The sequence below is a fragment of the Trematomus bernacchii genome, unplaced genomic scaffold, assembly GCF_902827165.1.
Source record: "Trematomus bernacchii unplaced genomic scaffold, fTreBer1.1, whole genome shotgun sequence".
NCBI classification, from domain to species: Eukaryota; Metazoa; Chordata; class Actinopteri; order Perciformes; family Nototheniidae; genus Trematomus; species Trematomus bernacchii.
In genome coordinates this window covers 105,499-123,950 of record NW_022987667.1, presented here as the reverse complement: position 1 = coordinate 123,950, position 18,452 = coordinate 105,499, and the positions used below count along the sequence as shown (strand labels likewise).

Sequence of the window (18,452 nt, the reverse complement as noted above, 5' to 3'; positions counted from 1 at the left end):
GTTGAAGTTGATGATGATTGTAAAGAAGTCTTGAATGTAGCATATAACGACTGTAAAGTTGGGAGTAAAGTCGTCCCATTTGTTCCATTTAGTTTCGACAGAGCAAAACCAAAACGAGTAGCGCTTCAATACAATCGGCCATTGTTGTTGTTGTCGATTTGAGGGGTTTCCGCGCGGTTTGGCTTTATGAAGCAGGCACGCAAACGGTTACGTCATGACGCAAAACGATGACGCAATGACGCATCACCAGTCGGGCTCTGGGGCCTCATTTATAAAGGGATATACGCTCAAAAAATGGCGAACGCCAGTTTCTACGCAATGTTTGCGATTTATAAAATACTAACTTGACGTGAAAATGTGCGGTCCTCCACGCAAACTCTAACCCATGGTACGCACTAAGCACACAAACGGGAGAGACGAGAAACTGCGACACCGATGGCAGAAGGAAGAATGGAGAGAAATATGTGGAAATAATACCATAAATAAAATGTTACCTCTCATTTATCAAATATGAAGAATTTATTTTCAAACATTGATTAAAGCCAATCTTAAAATGATTAAACAAACGCCTGTTTGAGACTCCTCAGTGCACACAAAAACATAACTTGGAGAAATAAATAAATACGGATATGTTATTTAAAACCACCTCGAATATGTTGTGTTAATGTTATGAAATGTTTTCTCATAAATGATGCGGTAAGCAGGAGGACAGAATAACGTCTAAACTGACGCCGTTTTGCATTTCTATAGGTTGTAGATACTAAAGTAAACAGATCTGGTTCTAAACTGTATTGAAGTAAACATGTATTATTTTGAATTGTATTTTAGTGAACATGTATTGTTTGAACTGTTTTAAGTAATACCATATATATATTGTCTTTCTCACTTACAACTCACTGACCCAGATATCCCTACACACACATACACCTCCTCCCACCAGCACACACACATATTCTTTTCAAGGTCCTTTCTGGGCATCAATATATCTGTGTACAATGTTTGGTTGTCTGGGAAAGAATAGTTTGTGTGAAATATTCCTTGGGAAAGTAAAGGAGTGAATACAGGTGCAGAGATAAGATTGACTCTGTCCTTGTGTACTTCCGAATCTCACGCTCTGCTCAGAAGAAAACATACTTTTTCCCAGAACTCTGATTTGCTGTATTGGACCTGACCAGAAGTGAATCCAACCAGTAAAAACACCTGGGGGAGTGAGCAGCTCACACAGCTCCTCCCCACGGACTCTCTGATTCGCTTCAGAGTAAAATGGGAAGGAAGGAGTCAACACATCTCCGCCCCAAAATATGGATATGAATACTGTTGTTTTTTCATGTAAAATGCTTCCTGTTTCTGACTGGCTGGTCCCAATACCTGTATTGCACGGCGGGTAGAACTGGAAGTCCGGAGTACTCTGTAAACTTGTATACGTGTTTTGTTTTTTACCAGTAAAATCTGATTATTGTTATAACCTTTATTCCTGTGTTTTGAATTCCTTCTTTATTAAATATAACCAGGCTCATCTAACGAACGGCGCGTAGCGGAGGTGGGCTTTAAGCCACCATCCACAGTGTTTGCTACAACAATTATGGTGACCTGCGACGTGATGAGTGCTGGTCTCTAGAAAGGAACACCGACAGCCAGCGGACGGAATTCAGTCCAGGGGAGGACACCTCGACACCGCTGACAACTAAAACAAGCGTGCGATATACAAAACGTGAGCAGACACCTGTTTTGACTACCAAAAATCTGTGATTGATTATACTACAACATTTTAGAGTTGTCAGCGGCGTTCTCAGTGTTCTTAGTCACGGTAAGAAATACAATACATATTCTAGTTGGGAAAGTGCTTAGAGTCAGGTAGAGCATTCCTGTACCTAAGGCACAAAGAGAATTATAAGTTATAACGTGTTTGTAAGAGGCGGGTAGCTAAGTCCCGTGCCTTAATTCACTAAAGAAAGACTGCAAGGACGTAAAAAACAGATGGGTTAAAATCCCCGTAAATCAAGTAAAGATTATACGGTTACCTTGTTAGTGCTTTAAATGTGTAGACTGCAAGGACGTAAAAAACAGATGGGTTAAAATCCCCGCAAATCAAGTAAGGATTATGCGGTTACCTCGTGGGTAAAAGGTTGTTATAAAGAACTTCATATTGAATAACAATCGAGTGGGCAATCCCTCTTTGAAAATTGCTAGAATTGTTATATGTGGGTGATACGAGAGGACAGATACGCGACTTCCAACTAACCATTTGGAACGACCGAATCTCATCACAACTCTTGCTGTGGGGTTAATCAGGCTCATTAAACGTGATGATAAAGAGATTTTGTTGACTGGGTTCCGACTCCTTGCCTGAAGCCGCAGCCGCCGAAAGGGGGTTGTAGAAGCTTGCTTCAGGAAGTCACGCTATCTGTTGAAATATACATCGCACAATAAAAATCTGCCTGACTGTACGGGGATAAATATATGTAAAACTGCAAACATAATTTAAGAACACCACTCTGTACACAGTACATACTTAGAAAAGAAGTAGTACACGGAGATAGAACTCAGATAGTACGTAAAATCTGTGTAATAATTGAAAGGAAAACAGCTGAAGTAGTTGAGTGGAGATAAGCTGTGCTGAACTCCACCAGAGAGGGGAAGCTCATTCGTGGTCAGCTGCTGCCCTCTGTTGGCGAACAGGGTGTGTAACAATATTTGACAAGAATTGTCCAGTATATTAAATAAATACAAGCGAACACATATCAACCTAGTCAGATAATAGAAACGAAGTCAATCATGGAAGGAGAGTTTGAAAAAAAGTGATTTAGGCGTTCCAATTCCCGGAAGCTTCCGCGAGCAATGGGAACAGACTGAGAGATTGATTTTCAGTGGAATAAAAAAAAAAGGGGAGTCAGAAGTATTTGTGGCTGAAGTGAAGCTCATTCCTGGTCAGGTGCTACCATCTGGTGGCCAACAGGATGTGGCAAAAAACAAACAGAGACTAATGGTAAATTAAGGTTTGGCTCCATCTGCTGGACATATTGTATATTATATTATATTTAGAATTTGAACGAGAAGAACAACAACTAGGCGTGCCAGTACCAGGGAGTCTACGAGAACAGTGGGGGCAGACAGAGAGATTGATCGTTAGTGGGATCAAACTGGGGGACCGGAAGAAGGCTGATATTTAATGACTGATATATAAGTAATAATAATATATAATATATAACTGATATTTAATAACTGATATATAAGGCTCGATATTTCTGAAAATGAGAACACCGTTAACTGCATTCTATTTCAGAAAAAGGGGGGATGTAGGTCAATACTGATGTATGTGAGATTATTACGTTTTTAAGGCGAGACACGGCAGGCAAAAACATAGTTTTTCCTGCACTGGTCAATTTTGAGATTTTGTGCTATTTTGATTCCATAACATGTTTTCTTTCGGAAGGAAAACGTACAAAATACACATTTAAGTGTTTATTTTACTATAGTTTGTCTATTTGCGTCTGTAGATTTCTCCTAAATTCACCAAAAGTTAGCTTTCTAACGTAACATAAAATACCGCGACCGCTGTTTGGACCATGTCATCAGAGGTATCGTTGGAAAGCTCCGTTTCTCCTGCACAATCTCATCGGATCCAAATATGGTCATTTCCTTTGTATCAGCAACCAATCGTGAAAGTGCAAAGGGGTCTTAAACCAAGAAACGAAATCTCATTGGCTGGTGTCAATTTCTGACAACGTGATTCGTTCAGATGCGTCACGTGGTGTGCTAAAGCACTTCCTGGTTAGCTTTCCGCTAGAAATTTAAATCTGAAAATGGCAAAATAACGGCGAAAAAAACGTTCACAGAGAATACGACAACAATTGCCACTTGCACAAAGCAAGGTTATACAAAAAACAAATGACCCCAAACATGAAATACCTTCACGGAGTGCGTCGATGCGCAAGCTATCATCCAGATAACAGGAGGGTTTAGCTAGCGTCACACTGCAATCTTTAAAGGTCGTTTTCTCAAAATGAGTTTTTTCTCCTACTCTGAGTTCGAAATTTCCACTTCAGTAGCAGTTACATACACCAAACCTTCCAGTTATATTCCTATCAATATTATGAAGGCTTTTACAGAAGGGTTTGGTCATATATCATTCATAGCCTGAATTATATAACATTTTATACCTAAAAACATTGTGAAAATTGATATTTTTGGGCTGTTGACAGTATTTTCTGATTTATGGAGTGATAAAAAGAGATATCCAAAATCCCTTCTGTAAAAGCCTTAGATACTAATATGACTACAAAATGAAACAATAATTTTGATCCTGGCTTTATCCAAAGTTCAGATTTCGATTCCTGAAATGTGTTAAAATATGCGCATATTTCACAAGATAATAGTCATTTGCATATTTAAACATGCTATTTCAGAAAACTTGTAATACAAAAAACATTTGCCTTATTGTAAGTAATTAACTGGAGAAATGTCTAGCTGATATCTTTAAGTTAAAAAAAGTACCCTATTCACCTGGGGTGTCTCGCTTTAAGAGAAATTGATACATTTAAAATAATCTAGACTTTTTTTTTTTTGTTTTGTTTTGTTTGCTTGTTTGTTTTTTGTTTGGATTTGTTTTATTTCTTTTGTTTATTGTTTTCTGCATAGTCTCTTGTCCACACTCCAGTCTAGTTGGTGGCGGTAATGCACCTACAAGTTGGTTTGCCAACCACCAATAAACACTAAAGAAGTAGAAGAGATGAGTTCAAAACCATATTTCCAGCAACTTAAGGGCTTGGTATGAGACTTCTCCACACAGGTTGCTGATGCCAAAGGGGGACCCGAGAAACACGAGGCCAACACAGCAGAGTTCGTCTGGCTGAAAGTCATCAGGCCTAAGTGGCTCAACCCCAGGTTTTCCGGCCCCTACCGAGTGACCCAAAGGACCTCCCATGCCGTCCGCCTAGAAGGAAAGGGAGACAACTGGTACCACTGGAGCCAGTGTGCGGTCGGGAAAACACCTGTGAGGACCCTAGACGACATCAGGACAGATCTGGCCCTCGTCAAGGAAGTCGACCCAGAAGGCGTCATCAGCTGACCGGAGGAGGAGGATCGGGAGGACATCTCTCCAGCATCGACCCGGAAGCCGCCATCAGCGGGCCGGAGGAGGAGGATCGGGAAGACATCTCTCCAGCATCGACCCGGAAGCCGCCATCAGCGGGCCGGAGGAGGAGGATCGGGAAGACATCTCTCCAGCATCGACCCGGAAGCCGCCATCAGCGGGCCGGAGGAGGAGGATCGGGAAGACATCTCTCCAGCATCGACCCGGAAGCCGCCATCAGCGGGCCGGAGGAGGAGGATCGGGAAGACATCTCTCCAGCATCGACCCAGAAGCCGCCATCAGCGGGCCGGAGGAGGAGAATCCAGAAGACATCTCTCTAGCAGGCAGCCCAGAAGCCGCCGTCAGCGGGCTGGGGGGGAGAAAGACACGGCAAACCAAGACGGCACAGGGGACTCCACTTCCCGCTGAAACAGGTTGATATAGCCGGTGTGGAACTTTGTTTTAACAATCCATTTTTTGAGGAACTTTGGACTTTGCTTTATTATCCCATAATTTGAGGGACTTTGATTTATCCCATAATTTAAGGGATTTGTATATTTTTTGCCCATTGTTTAAGGGGATTTGTTTATTTTTATTCTACAGAACTATGTGTTAAAGGTTCCAGGAAATGTTGAAGGGTTCTTTTGGGGCAGACACAGGAATCTCTCTTCAGACTCCGAGCAACACAAGTACCTTTCAGAGGCGCTTAGAAAACCTCCGTGAGATAGATAATAAAACCCGGGTATCTCCCTCACCCCTGCTAACTTGGATCAGTTGCTGGAAGACTACTGATATATGTGGGAACCCGCATTTACCATTTAAAACCTATAGCCCAAAATCAATCACTAACCAAGTTGGGAGTAAATCCTGTTTTACTTTCCAAATAGGCCCTTTTATCATTACTCAACATCTGGACGAGGGTAGATGTCTATTTACATACTCCTCGTATTCAAGAGGGTTTTGGCATATCTGGGTCTCAATCTCCCTCAGGGGGCACGTTTTGTATTCTGGGGAACCAAGGTACGATCGCTTTGACCATTGGTAATATACGGTTTAAAGATACCAGAAGAATTGGAGCTAACAGCATAATTTGTACGGGCACTGGAGAATGGTAGCGGGCCTGGGCCTCCTACTTACCATTATGGTAACGATAATTTTCATTGTCTGTAAAACTAATGATGTGCTTTCTCCAACTCCCGCCCCAGAGGAAGAGATAGTAAGGACCAAAAGAGGGACTAGAGTAGCGAGCCTTATGTCTCCAAAAAGAACCTTGACTCTCCAAGAAGGTAGCGACGGAATAGTGGACATAGATCTGTGCGCAATCGCCCCATGTTCCAACTCTGACAAATCATACTCAGGTCTCGCTAAATATGTCTGCCTCACCCCAACAGTCTTCTAATTTCTGTGGCTACTTTTATTGCCATTTTAGTGACATGTGGTTGTTGTTGTGTGCCTTGTATCCGCTCATTGTGTGTTACAGTCATCAGTTCCACCATTGAGAGAAAAGCTGCCCCTTCCCCTTTGTACCAAATGCCCTTGTTGGCTTACGCGTCGGAGGGGGAAGAGTACGATGACTCAGCCGACAAGGACGAATATTTTTAACATATTTTGGTCTCCCTCCACTGTCATAAGAAGTTGTTATGGTGGACTGTTCCTAAAGGTTTAAAGTGCTCTGAATCCCAGCTTCTGATGGATTTATATAAATGTTGGGACAGACACAGTAGAAAAGAATGACAGTGGTTATGTTTCAAATGCTGTGTATATGTTGATCTCGTGAGGTGAGATCAAAAGAGGGATTAAAGTAAACAGATATGGTTCTAAACTGTATTGAAGTAAACATGTATTATTTTGAATTGTATTTTAGTTAACATGTATTGTTTGAACTGTTTTAAGTAATCCCATATATATATATTGTCTTTCTCACTTACAACTCACTGACCCAGATATCCCTACACACACATACACCTCCTCCCACCAGCACACACACATATTCTTTTCAAGGTCCTTTCTGGGCATCAATATATCTGTGTACAATGTTTGGTTGTCTGGGAAAGAATAGTTTGTGTGAAATATTCCTTGGAAAGTAAAGGAGTGAATACAGGTGCAGAGATAAGATTGACTCTGTCCTTGTGTACTTCCGAATCTCACGCTCTGCTCAGAAGAAAACATACTTTTTCCCAGAACTCTGATTCGCTGTATTGGACCTGACCAGAAGTGAATCCAACCAGTAAAAACACATGGGGGAGTGAGCAGCTCACACAGCTCCTCCCCACGGACTCTCTGTTTCGCTTCGGAGTAAAATGGGAAGGAAGAAGTCAACACATCTCCGCCCCAAAATATGGATATGAATACTGTTGTTTTTTCATGTAAAATGCTTCCTGTTTCTGACTGACTGGTCCCAATACCTGTATTGCACGGCGGTAGAACTGGAAGTCCGGAGTACTCTGTAAACTTGTATACGTGTTTTGTTTTTTACCAGTAAAATCAGATTATTGTTATAACCTTTATTCCGGTGTTTTGAATTCCTTCTTTATTAAATATAACCAGGCTCATCTAACGAACGGCGCGTAGCGGAGGTGGGCTTTAAGCCACCATCCACAGTGTTTGCTACAACAATACGAGCATGGTTTTATATACTATCACGTTTAATCGTGTGTGCAATGGTGTGTGAGGGGTTTACAGTTGGTTATGAACCTCAGAGCCCCATGGTAAACAGCGTCCAGCAGATAAAGGGAGTGAGCTGAGGCGTTCATGTACACAACATCCCCGTAGTCCAAGGGCGGGAAACATGTGGCAGCTACAAGCCGTTTCCTAGCACTTGTGGGGAAGCAGGCCTTGTTTCTAAAAAAGAATCCCAGTTTTAATTTCAGTTTCCTTAAAAGATAGTCAATCTTAGTAGTCATAGATAGATAGTCAATAGTCAAGTTTCTGTAGGTGTGAACAGCTTCAATGGGGTTATGCTGGGCAGACATGATGCAGGGAAGAACAGTTGGTAACTTTTTCTTCTTGGAAAACAACATGACTTTTGTCTTGTCTGAATTTAACACCAACCTGAGGTGGAACAGGTGTGACTGAAAAGTGTCAAAAGCAGACTGCAGACGTTCAAATGCAAGGGCAGCAGTGCTAGCACAACAGTATAGATCAGTATCATCTGCATATATATGTACAGAGGCATCAATATTTTTGATGCACATCATTTATATAAATTGTAAACAGGGTGGGTCCCAAGACCGAACCTTGAGGAACACCTCTGGGCACAATAAGAAAGCTTGAGGAGAGACCGCTGAATTGTACACATTGCTTGCAATTTGAAAGATAGTTTGAAAACCAACCAACAGCTTGGTCAGACAGGCCTATATGGGATAACTTCTGGCATAAAATGCCATGGTCCACAGTATCAAATGCCTTGGATAAGTCTATAAAAAGGGCAGCACAGTAGCTCTTTGCGTCCAAGCCTTCAACAATGTCATTCACTACTTTCAAAGCAGCCGTTACTGTACTGTGCTGCTTCCTAAAGCCTGACTGGTGAGGAGATAGAATGTTGTTCAAGCTTAAATATTCTTTGATTTGATCATTCACCAGCCTTTCAAGTACTTGAGCTAAAATAGAGAGCTTGGAAATTGGTCTGTAATTATTCATCAGCATGGAATCACCACCTTTCAATAAGGGGAGAACATTTGCAGTTTTCCAAACATCTGGAATGACATTGTTTGTTATAGAAAGATTAAAAACATGACACACTGGTTGGGCTATAATATCTGCAGCTAGACGTAAGAAACAAGGGGGGAGATCGTCTGGGCCTGCTGATTTATTGGGGTCTAGGCCCTTTAGAGCCTTACAAACCTCCCCAACAGAGAAAAGGTCGAAGGAGAAAGTGTGGCTACTGGAAAAAGTTATGTAACATCTAATGTAAACATGAATGGACCAAGGATAGACCCCTGTGGAACCTCTTTCTGAGGGTAAAATGGCCTGAATGAGTACAGTCAGCAACGGTAATAGTTTATGGTTCAAAGCGACGCTCTATCTAGCTTATATGAGACTATAGGCTCTATACACACACTTTTAGAAATCAGTAGGCTTTAGCTTGTTGTTCAATTACCACATATTTATAACATTTTTACATTTAAGTGACTGTGGTGCCTTGTTCTTTAGGGAGCTTTGTGTGTGTTTTTGCTGTGGAAAAAAATACAAGTTGACAACTTAAGTGCATGCATTTGAATATTATTGAGAACATTTGAACAACTTTTAAAATCCACACAACATCTTTTAACAGTGAGTTGTGTCAAGGCTGGGTAGGCTGGTGGAGCTTCACACTGTATGAGTCACTGAACTCTTTCTTCCACTGGTTAAAGGAGTGGTTTATCTGGTGGCGCTTCAATGAGTCCGAGTCCCTGAAACTCTTCTCACACTGGTCACAGGTGAAAGGTTTTTCTCCAGTGTGGATTCTCTGGTGGACTTTCAATGAGCTTGAGTCCGTGAAACTTGTCTCACACTGGTCACAGGAGTAGGGCTTTTCTCCAGTGTGGGTTCGCTTGTGAATCTTCAAATAGCTTGACCTGGTATAACCTTTCTCACACTGGTCACAGGAGTAGGGTTTTTCTCCAGTGTGGGTTCGCTTGTGAATCTTCAAATTGCTTGACTGGCTAAAGCTCTTCTCACACTGGTCACAGGTGAATGGCTTTTCTCCAGTGTGGATTATCTTGTGGCGCTTCAATGAGCTTGAGTCCGTGAAACTTGTCTCACACTGGTCACAGGAGTAGGGCTTTTCTCCAGTGTGGGTTCGCTTGTGAATCTTCAAATTGCTTGACTGGCTAAAGCTCTTCTCACACTGGTCACAGGTGAATGGCTTTTCTCCAGTGTGGATTATCTTGTGGCGCTTCAATGAGCTTGAGTCCGTGAAACTTGTCTCACACTGGTCACAGGAGTAGGGCTTTTCTCCAGTGTGGGTTCGCTTGTGAATCTTCAAATAGCTTGACCTGGTATAACCTTTCTCACACTGGTCACAGGAGTAGGGTTTTTCTCCAGTGTGGGTTCGCAGGTGAATCTTCAAACCGCCTGAGTGGCTAAAGCTCTTCTCACACTGGTCACAGGTGAAAGGTTTTTCTCCAGTGTGGATTCTCTGGTGGACCTTCAATGAGTCTGACCTGCTAAAGCTCTTCTCACACTGGTCACAGGTGAAAGGTTTTTCTCTAGTGTGGATTCTCTGGTGGTGCTTCAATGAGCTTGAGTCCCTGAATCTCTTCTCACACTGGTCACAGGTGTGTGGTTTTCCTATCGTGGCTGTAGACTGATGTTGATCCAGCTGTTCTCCGATGATACTCTTCTCCCCATCATCATAAAGTCTATCTGGGTCTTTGCAGGTCTCTTCCTATAAAACAAAACAATAAATCAACAGAGAAAGTGACACAAGTGTATTAGAGGACACATATGAATGTCTTGATGCAAGTTAAAAATGGACGTGACAGAAGTAAAGTAAGGTTTTTAATGAAACCCGAGAATGCATTCTGACTCGTCGTAGCCTAAAATACCGCTGAATAAAGGAAGAAGTATAAATACCTATTAACTTGATACAACAAAACAACAAAGACACACTGATTGGTTGTTTGATTCAGACTGATTTGTTGTTATTTTTTAAATGAATACAAAAGGGGTATGTCTCACAGAGACATTTTTAAAAATATTATTCAAAACATGCTAAATTTAATTGTGTTTTTTTCAACCAATATCATGATGGAATATTGCATACTTTATCTGTTATAAGGTTAGAGTTATGTATAGCTAAATACAAAAGACTAAAAGGGTTGAAGCACACAAACTTGTTTAATTGTTTTATAAATTAGTTATAGTATCCAGGTATCACTAGCTATTAAAATGTGAATTTTTTTTTCACACCGTGAATTTGAAAATAATGAAAATTAAATGATCACATTATATCAGTAAATTCAGAGGTAGGAAGTACATTTACTCAGGTACTTGTACTTAAGTACAATTTTGAGGTACTCCATTTTATGTCACCTTGTACTTCTACTCCACTACAGTTCAGAGGTAAATGGTGTACTTTTACTCCACTACATGTATTGAATACCTTTAGTTACTTCACAGATGTGGATGAATGATGTGAAATATAATCAAGTGTTAAATCAGACTTTAGTTCCACCTGGAGTAAATCCACAAGCTACCCTGCAGTATACAAAGTCATTCAAACTAGCTGCACCTTTACCAGCTTTGAGAACACTTTCATGATCAATCATTATAAAACATATCATATATATTATTCTGAAATGGACCAATCTGCACAATGACTACTTTTACTGTCGCTACTTTAACTATATTTTGATGATAATACTTTTCTACTTTTACTTGAGGAACATTTTGAATTCAGGACTTTTACTGTAACAGAGTATTCTTTCACTCTGGTACTTCTACTTTTACTAAGTACAAGATCTGAGTACTTCTACTTTTACTCAAGATCTGAGTACTTCTACTTTTACTCAAGATCTGAGTACTTCTCCTTTTACTCAAGTACAAGATCTGAGTACTTCTACTTTTACTCAAGTACAAGATCTGAGTACTTCTACTTTTACTCAAGTACAAGATCTGAGTACTTCTCCTTTTACTCAAGTACAAGATCTGAGTACTTCTCCCACCTCAGAGTAAATGTGAATGATCAGATGTTACCATCTCCTTGTATATGCTACTGTAGCTTTAGCACTCACTATTTGCTACAGGTGACTTCCTGTTTACATCTTTGATTGATTTTGCCAGATGTTTCCTAGCAACCAATATGATTCACTCAGTATAACGAACGCTTTTTCAATTCTTCATTGTTTAGACTCAAATGCAACCATGTAAACAATTCTGAAAACTTAAATCAACAGGACTCTAGACTGCTAAACTTTAAACATAATTTCATTGTTTTCACTCAAATATGAATAATTACTTTTCATTTCATTTCATTTCAAACTTTTATTTATCCAGGTGTATCCCATTGAGATCATTGATCTCTTTTTCAAGGGAGACCTGCTCAAGTAGGTTCCACATGAAACATAAAAACTTTTAAAAGTTAAAGTAACTTACCTCTGCTGATGAACTCTTTCTGCTGCTTGTGTTCTCGTCTACCTGAAGTTCAGCCATCTGCAATAACAGAGATTACCACATTACTTATTAGCAAACCACAGGAATTAAAATAAACATTTAGTGTTTTTCTAAATGTTAACCTTGAGACCATTAATTTGACAAAACAATCACTACCACAAAGCTCAAAGAGAGATGGAGTCCATCCAGTTACACACTTGCACATCTGACACATAATAGAGACATATCTTGTTGTGCTTTAGTTTGTGCATTTTTTAAATAAATGCAGCTTTAAAATAAGGTAAAACTATATATTACAAATATAAATAAAGACAATAAGTCAGTCTTACTTGTGCAGAGAAAGCAGGTCATACATTTCAGTCCCAGTATCCAACATGCAGAACAACAAACTCTATTTTCATTAAATATCAAAATAAGTTTGAAAGAGTAAAATAGATCTCCCTCTGCCAGCCAAACAATAGCTCCCGTAAACATCACATAGAAACGACCCAGCTGCAGAAACGCTGTTTTTCTTACCGTTGATGTGTGAAAGTAGTTTCAATAACTCGTGCCGGTTGATGGACGTCTTCACGTGGGTCAGGTTTGAAAGATGCACTGGTGTTTCCATGGTAACACAATTCAAAGGTTCCAATTCAAGTTTTATTTTGATTTGACTTTGCTGTTGTTGTATTTGTGTTATCTGTTCCCTCTAGCTTAAATAGAGGGTTGTGCTGTGTATGTTACTTTGATGTATTGTATGCAAAATCCACCATTGCCCCGAAGTATACTTGTATCCTGCTGAAGTGTGTTCCAGGTTGAGGGGGCAGAGTATGATATGGCTTTTTTCCCAAGCTCCGTGCGTACTGAGGGGACGGACAGAGTGATGTAATTTTGAGATCGTAGTCTATAGCTGTACTGTTTGTGTGATATGTAAGTGGATATGTAGAGGGGCAGCAGTCCAAGCACAGCGGTATAGATGAGTTTGTACCAGTGCAGTGATCTGCGCATTGATAGTGTTGTCCAGTTAACTAAAGAGTACAGCGTGCAATGGTGTGTGAGGGGTTTACAGTTGGTTATGAACCTCAGAGCCCCATGGTAAACAGCGTCCAGCAGATGAAGGGAGTGAGCTGAGGCGTTCATGTACACAACATCCCCGTAGTCCAAGAGCGGCAAACATGTGGCAGCTACAAGCCGTTTCCTAGCACTTGTGGAGAAGCAGGCCTTGTTTCTAAAAAAGAATCCCAGTTTTAATATCAGTTTCCTTAAAAGATAGTCAATCTTAGTAGTCATAGATAGTCAATAGTCAAGTTTCTGTAGGTGTGAACAGCTTCAATGGGGTTATGCTGGGCAGACATGATGCAGGGAAGAACAGTTGGTAACTTTTTCTTCTTGGAAAACAACATGACTTTTGTCTTGTCTGAATTTAACACCAACCTGAGGTGGAACAGGTGTGACTGAAAAGTGTCAAAAGCAGACTGCAGACGTTCAAATGCAAGGGCAGCAGTGCTAGCACAACAGTATAGAACAGTATCATCTGCATATAGATGTACAGAGGCATCAATATTTTGACGCACATCATTTATATAAATTGAAAAAAGGGTGAGTCCCAAGACCGAACCTTGAGGAACACCTCTGGGCACAATAAGAAAGCTTGAGGAGAGACCGCTGAATTGTACACATTGCTTGCGATTTAAAAGATAGTTTGAAAACCAACCAACAGCTTGGTCAGACAGGCCTATATGGGATAACTTCTGGCATAAAATGCCATGGTCCACAGTATCAAATGCCTTGGATAAGTCTATAAAAAGGGCAGCACAGTAGCTCTTTGCGTCCAAGCCTTCAACAATGTCATTCACTACTTTCAAAGCAGCCGTTACTGTACTGTGCTGCTTCCTAAAGCCTGACTGGTGAGGAGATAGAATGTTGTTCAAGCTTAAATATTCTTTGATTTGATCATTCACCAGCCTTTCAAGTACTTGAGCTAAAATAGAGAGCTTGGAAATTGGTCTGTAATTATTCATCAGCATGGAATCACCACCTTTCAATAAGGGGAGAACATTTGCAGTTTTCCAAACATCTGGAATGACATTGTTTGTTATAGAAAGATTAAAAACATGACACACTGGTTGGGCTATAATATCTGCAGCTAGACGTAAGAAACAAGGGGGGAGATCGTCTGGGCCTGCTGATTTATTGGGGTCTAGGCCCTTTAGATCCTTACAAACATCCCCAACAGAGAAAAGGTCGAAGGAGAAAGTGTGGCTACTGGAAAAAGTGATGTAACATCTAATGTAAACATGAATGGACCAAGGATAGACCCCTGTGGAACCTCTTTCTGAGGGTAAAATGGCCTGAATGAGTACAGTCAGCAACGGTAATAGTTTATGGTTCAAAGGGACGCTCTATCTAGCTTATGTGAGACTAAAGGCTCTATACACACACTTTTAGAAATCAGTAGGCTTTAGCTTGTTGTTCAATTACCACATATTTATAACATTATTACATTTAATTGACTGTGGTGCCTTGTTCTTTAGGGAGCTTTGTGTGTGTTTTTGCTGTGGAAAAAAATACAAGTTGACAACTTAAGTACATGCATTTGAATATTATTGAGAACATTTGAACAACTTTTAAAATCCACACAACATCTTTTAACAGTGAGTTGTGTCAAACAGTCCACCTCACTCTTTCTGAACAGTCTCAGTGCACTAGTGAAGGTTTTCTCCCATGTGGTCTGGTTCTCTGAAACTCTTCTCAGGGTGAGCACAGATGTCAGGTTTTTCTCCAGTGTGGGTAGGCTGGTGGAGCTTCACACTGTATGAGTCACTGAACTCTTTCTCCCACTGGTCAAAGGAGTGGGTTCGCTGGTGGCGCTTCAATGAGCGCGAGTCCGTGAAACTTTTCTCACACTGGTCACAGGAGTAGGGTTTTTCTCCAGTGTGGGTTCGCTGGTGGCCCTTCAATGCGTCTGACCGGATAAAGCTCTTCTCACACTGGTCACAGGAGTAGGGTTTTTCTCCAGTGTGGGTTCGCTTGTGAATCGTCAAATAGCTTGACTGGCTAAAGCTCTTCTCACACTGGTCACAGGAGTAGGGTTTTTCTCCAGTGTGGGTTCGCAGGTGAATCGTCAAATAGTTTGACTGGCTAAAGCTCTTCTCACACTGGTCACAGGAGTAGGGTTTTTCTCCAGTGTGGGTTCGCTTGTGAATCATCAAATCGTCTGACCGGATAAAGCTCTTCTCACACTGGTCACAGGAGTAGGGTTTTTCTCCAGTGTGGGTTCGCTTGTGAATCGTCAAATCGCCTGACTGCCTAAAGCTCTTCTCACACTGGTCACAGGAGTAGGGTTTTTCTCCAGTGTGGGTTCGCTGGTGGACCTTCAATGAGCCTGACTGGCTAAAGCTCTTCTCACACTGGTCACAGGAGTAGGGTTTTTCTCCAGTGTGGGTTCGCTTGTGAATCGTCAAATAGCCTGACTGGCTAAAGCTCATCTCACAGAGGTCACAGGAGTAGGGGTTTTCTCCAGTGTGGGTTCGCTGGTGGACCTTCAATGAGTCTGACCGGTTAAAGTTCTTCTCACACTGGTCACAGGTGAAAGGTTTTTCTCCAGTGTGGGTTCGCTTGTGAATCGTCAAATAGCTTGACTGGCTAAAGCTCATCTCACAGAGGTCACAGGAGTAGGGGTTTTCTCCAGTGTGGGTTCGCTGGTGGACCTTCAATGAGTCTGACCGGTTAAAGCTCTTCTCACACTGGTCACAGGTGAAAGGTTTTTCTCCAGTGTGGGTTCGCTTGTGAATCGTCAAATAGCTTGACTGGCTAAAGCTCATCTCACAGAGGTCACAGGAGTAGGGGTTTTCTCCAGTGTGGGTTCGCTGGTGGACCTTCAATGAGTCTGACCGGTTAAAGCTCTTCTCACACTGGTCACAGGTGAAAGGTTTTTCTCCAGTGTGGGTTCGCTTGTGAATCGTCAAATAGCCTGACTGGCTAAAACTCTTCTAACACTGGTCACAGGTGAAAGGTTTTTCTCTAGTGTGGGTACGTTTGTGGCGCTTCAATATCCCTGAACTCCAGAAACTCTTCTCACACTGGTCACAGGTGTATGGTTTTCCTATCGTGGCTGTAGACTGATGTTGATCCAGCTGTTCTCCGATGATACTTTTCTCCCCATCATCATAAAGTCTATCTGGGTCTTTGCAGGTCTCTTCCTATAAAACAAAACAATAAATCAACAGAGAAAGTGACACAAGTGTATTAGAGGACACATATGAATGTCTTGATGCAAGTTAAAAATGGACGTGACAGAAGTAAAGTAAGGTTTTTAATGAAACCCGAGAATGCATTCTGACTCGTCGTAGTCTAAAATACCGCTGAATAAAGGAAGAAGTATAAATACCTATTAACTTGATACAACAAAACAACAAAGACACACTGATTGGTTGATTGATTCAGAATGATTTGTTTTTAAATGAATACAAAGGGGTTGGCTCACAGAGACATTTTTTTAAATATTATTCAAAACATGCTAAATTTAAAAGTGTTTTTTTCAACCAATATCATGATGGAATATTGCATACTTTATCTGTTATAAGGTTAGAGTTATGTATAGCTAAATACAAAAAACTAAAAGGGTTGAAGCACACAAACTTGTTTAATTGTTTTATAAATTAGTTATAGTATCCAGGTATCACTAGCTATTCAAATATCTACACCATGAATTTGAAAATAATGAAAATTAAATGATCACATTAAATCAGTAAATTCAGAGGTAGGAAGTACATTTACTCAGGTACTTGTACTTAAGTACAATTTTGAGGTACTCCATTTTATGCTATTTTGTACTTCTCCTCCACTACAGTTCAGAGGTAAATGGTGTAATTTTGAGGTACTCCATTTTACAAGATCTGAGTACTTATACTTTTACTCAAGTACAAGATCTGAGTACTTCTACTTTTACTCAAGTACAAGATCTAAGTACTTCTACTTTTACTCAAGTACAAGATCTGAGTACTTCTACTTTTACTCAAGTTCAAGATCTGAGTACTTTTACTCAAGTACAAGATCTGAGTACTTTTGCTTTTACTCAAGTACAAGATCTGAGTACTTCTACTTTTACTCAAGTACAAGATCTGAGTACTTCTCCCACCTCAGAGTAAATGATCAGATGTTACCATCTCCTTGTATATGCTACTGTAGCTTTAGCACTCACTATTTGCTACAGGTGACTTCCTGTTTACATCTTTGATTGATTTTGCCAGATGTTTCCTAGCAACCAATATGATTCACTCAGTATAACGAACGCTTTTTTAATTCTTCATTGTTTAGACTCAAATGCAACCATGTAAACAATTCTGAAAACTAAATCAACAGGACTCTAGACTGCTAAACTTTAAACAGAATTTCATTGTTTTCACTCAAATATGAATAATTATTTAACCAGGATTTTCACTTTTAAAGGTTAAAGTAACTTACCTCTGCTGATGAACTCTTTCTGCTGCTTGTGTTCTCGTCTACCTGAAGTTCAGCCATCTGCAATAACAGAGATTACCACATTACTTATTAGCAAACCACAGGAATTAAAATAAACATTTAGTGTTTTTCTAAATGTTAACCTTGAGACCATTAATTTGACAAAACAATCACTACCACAAAGCTCAAAGAGAGATGGAGTCCATCCAGTTACACACTTGCACATCTGACACATAATAGAGACATATCTTGTTGTGCTTTAGTTTGTGCATTTTTTAAATAAATGCAGCTTTAAAATGAGGTAAAGCTATATATTACAAATATAAATCAGGGTTGCCAACTTTGGGTACCTGGCTGGAGTGAGATTTTGATATCATGGGTTTAATTACACATATGCGCACTAAATGACTGCTATCGTGTCAGTAGCGGGACCTTAGCATATATATACAAATACACAATATTGGACACAGACTATAAAGGGCACAACGTTTCATTCACTAATGAAAGTCAAACACATGTTTTTTTCCACTGTTTTATTGTGTGCATAGGCCTGTCGCGATAAGCAATTAATTGACTTATCGTACTATAAATAAAAATGAACTCGATAACTTTTCTGACCTCGATAAATTGCCATTTACACGAGGATGTGAGTAGCAGTTTGAAAGGATGTACTTGAATTATTATTATATATTATCATTATGTGAGTGGTCAAAAATGGTCATACAACGGTGCCGACAATATTATCGTTTATCGCAATAATTTCCGGGAAAATGTATCCAACAAAATTAATTATCGTGAGAGGCCTATACATGAAACACACAGACACCAACAAGTCTACAGACAT

General features: G+C 40.3%; 1 pseudogene; it reads right to left on the bottom strand.

Annotated features, from left to right (window-relative positions):
* Positions 1-17,887, bottom strand: part of LOC117487178 — a 30,425-nt pseudogene extending 12,538 nt beyond the window's left edge.
* Between the last annotated feature and the right edge of the window lie 565 nt (positions 17,888-18,452).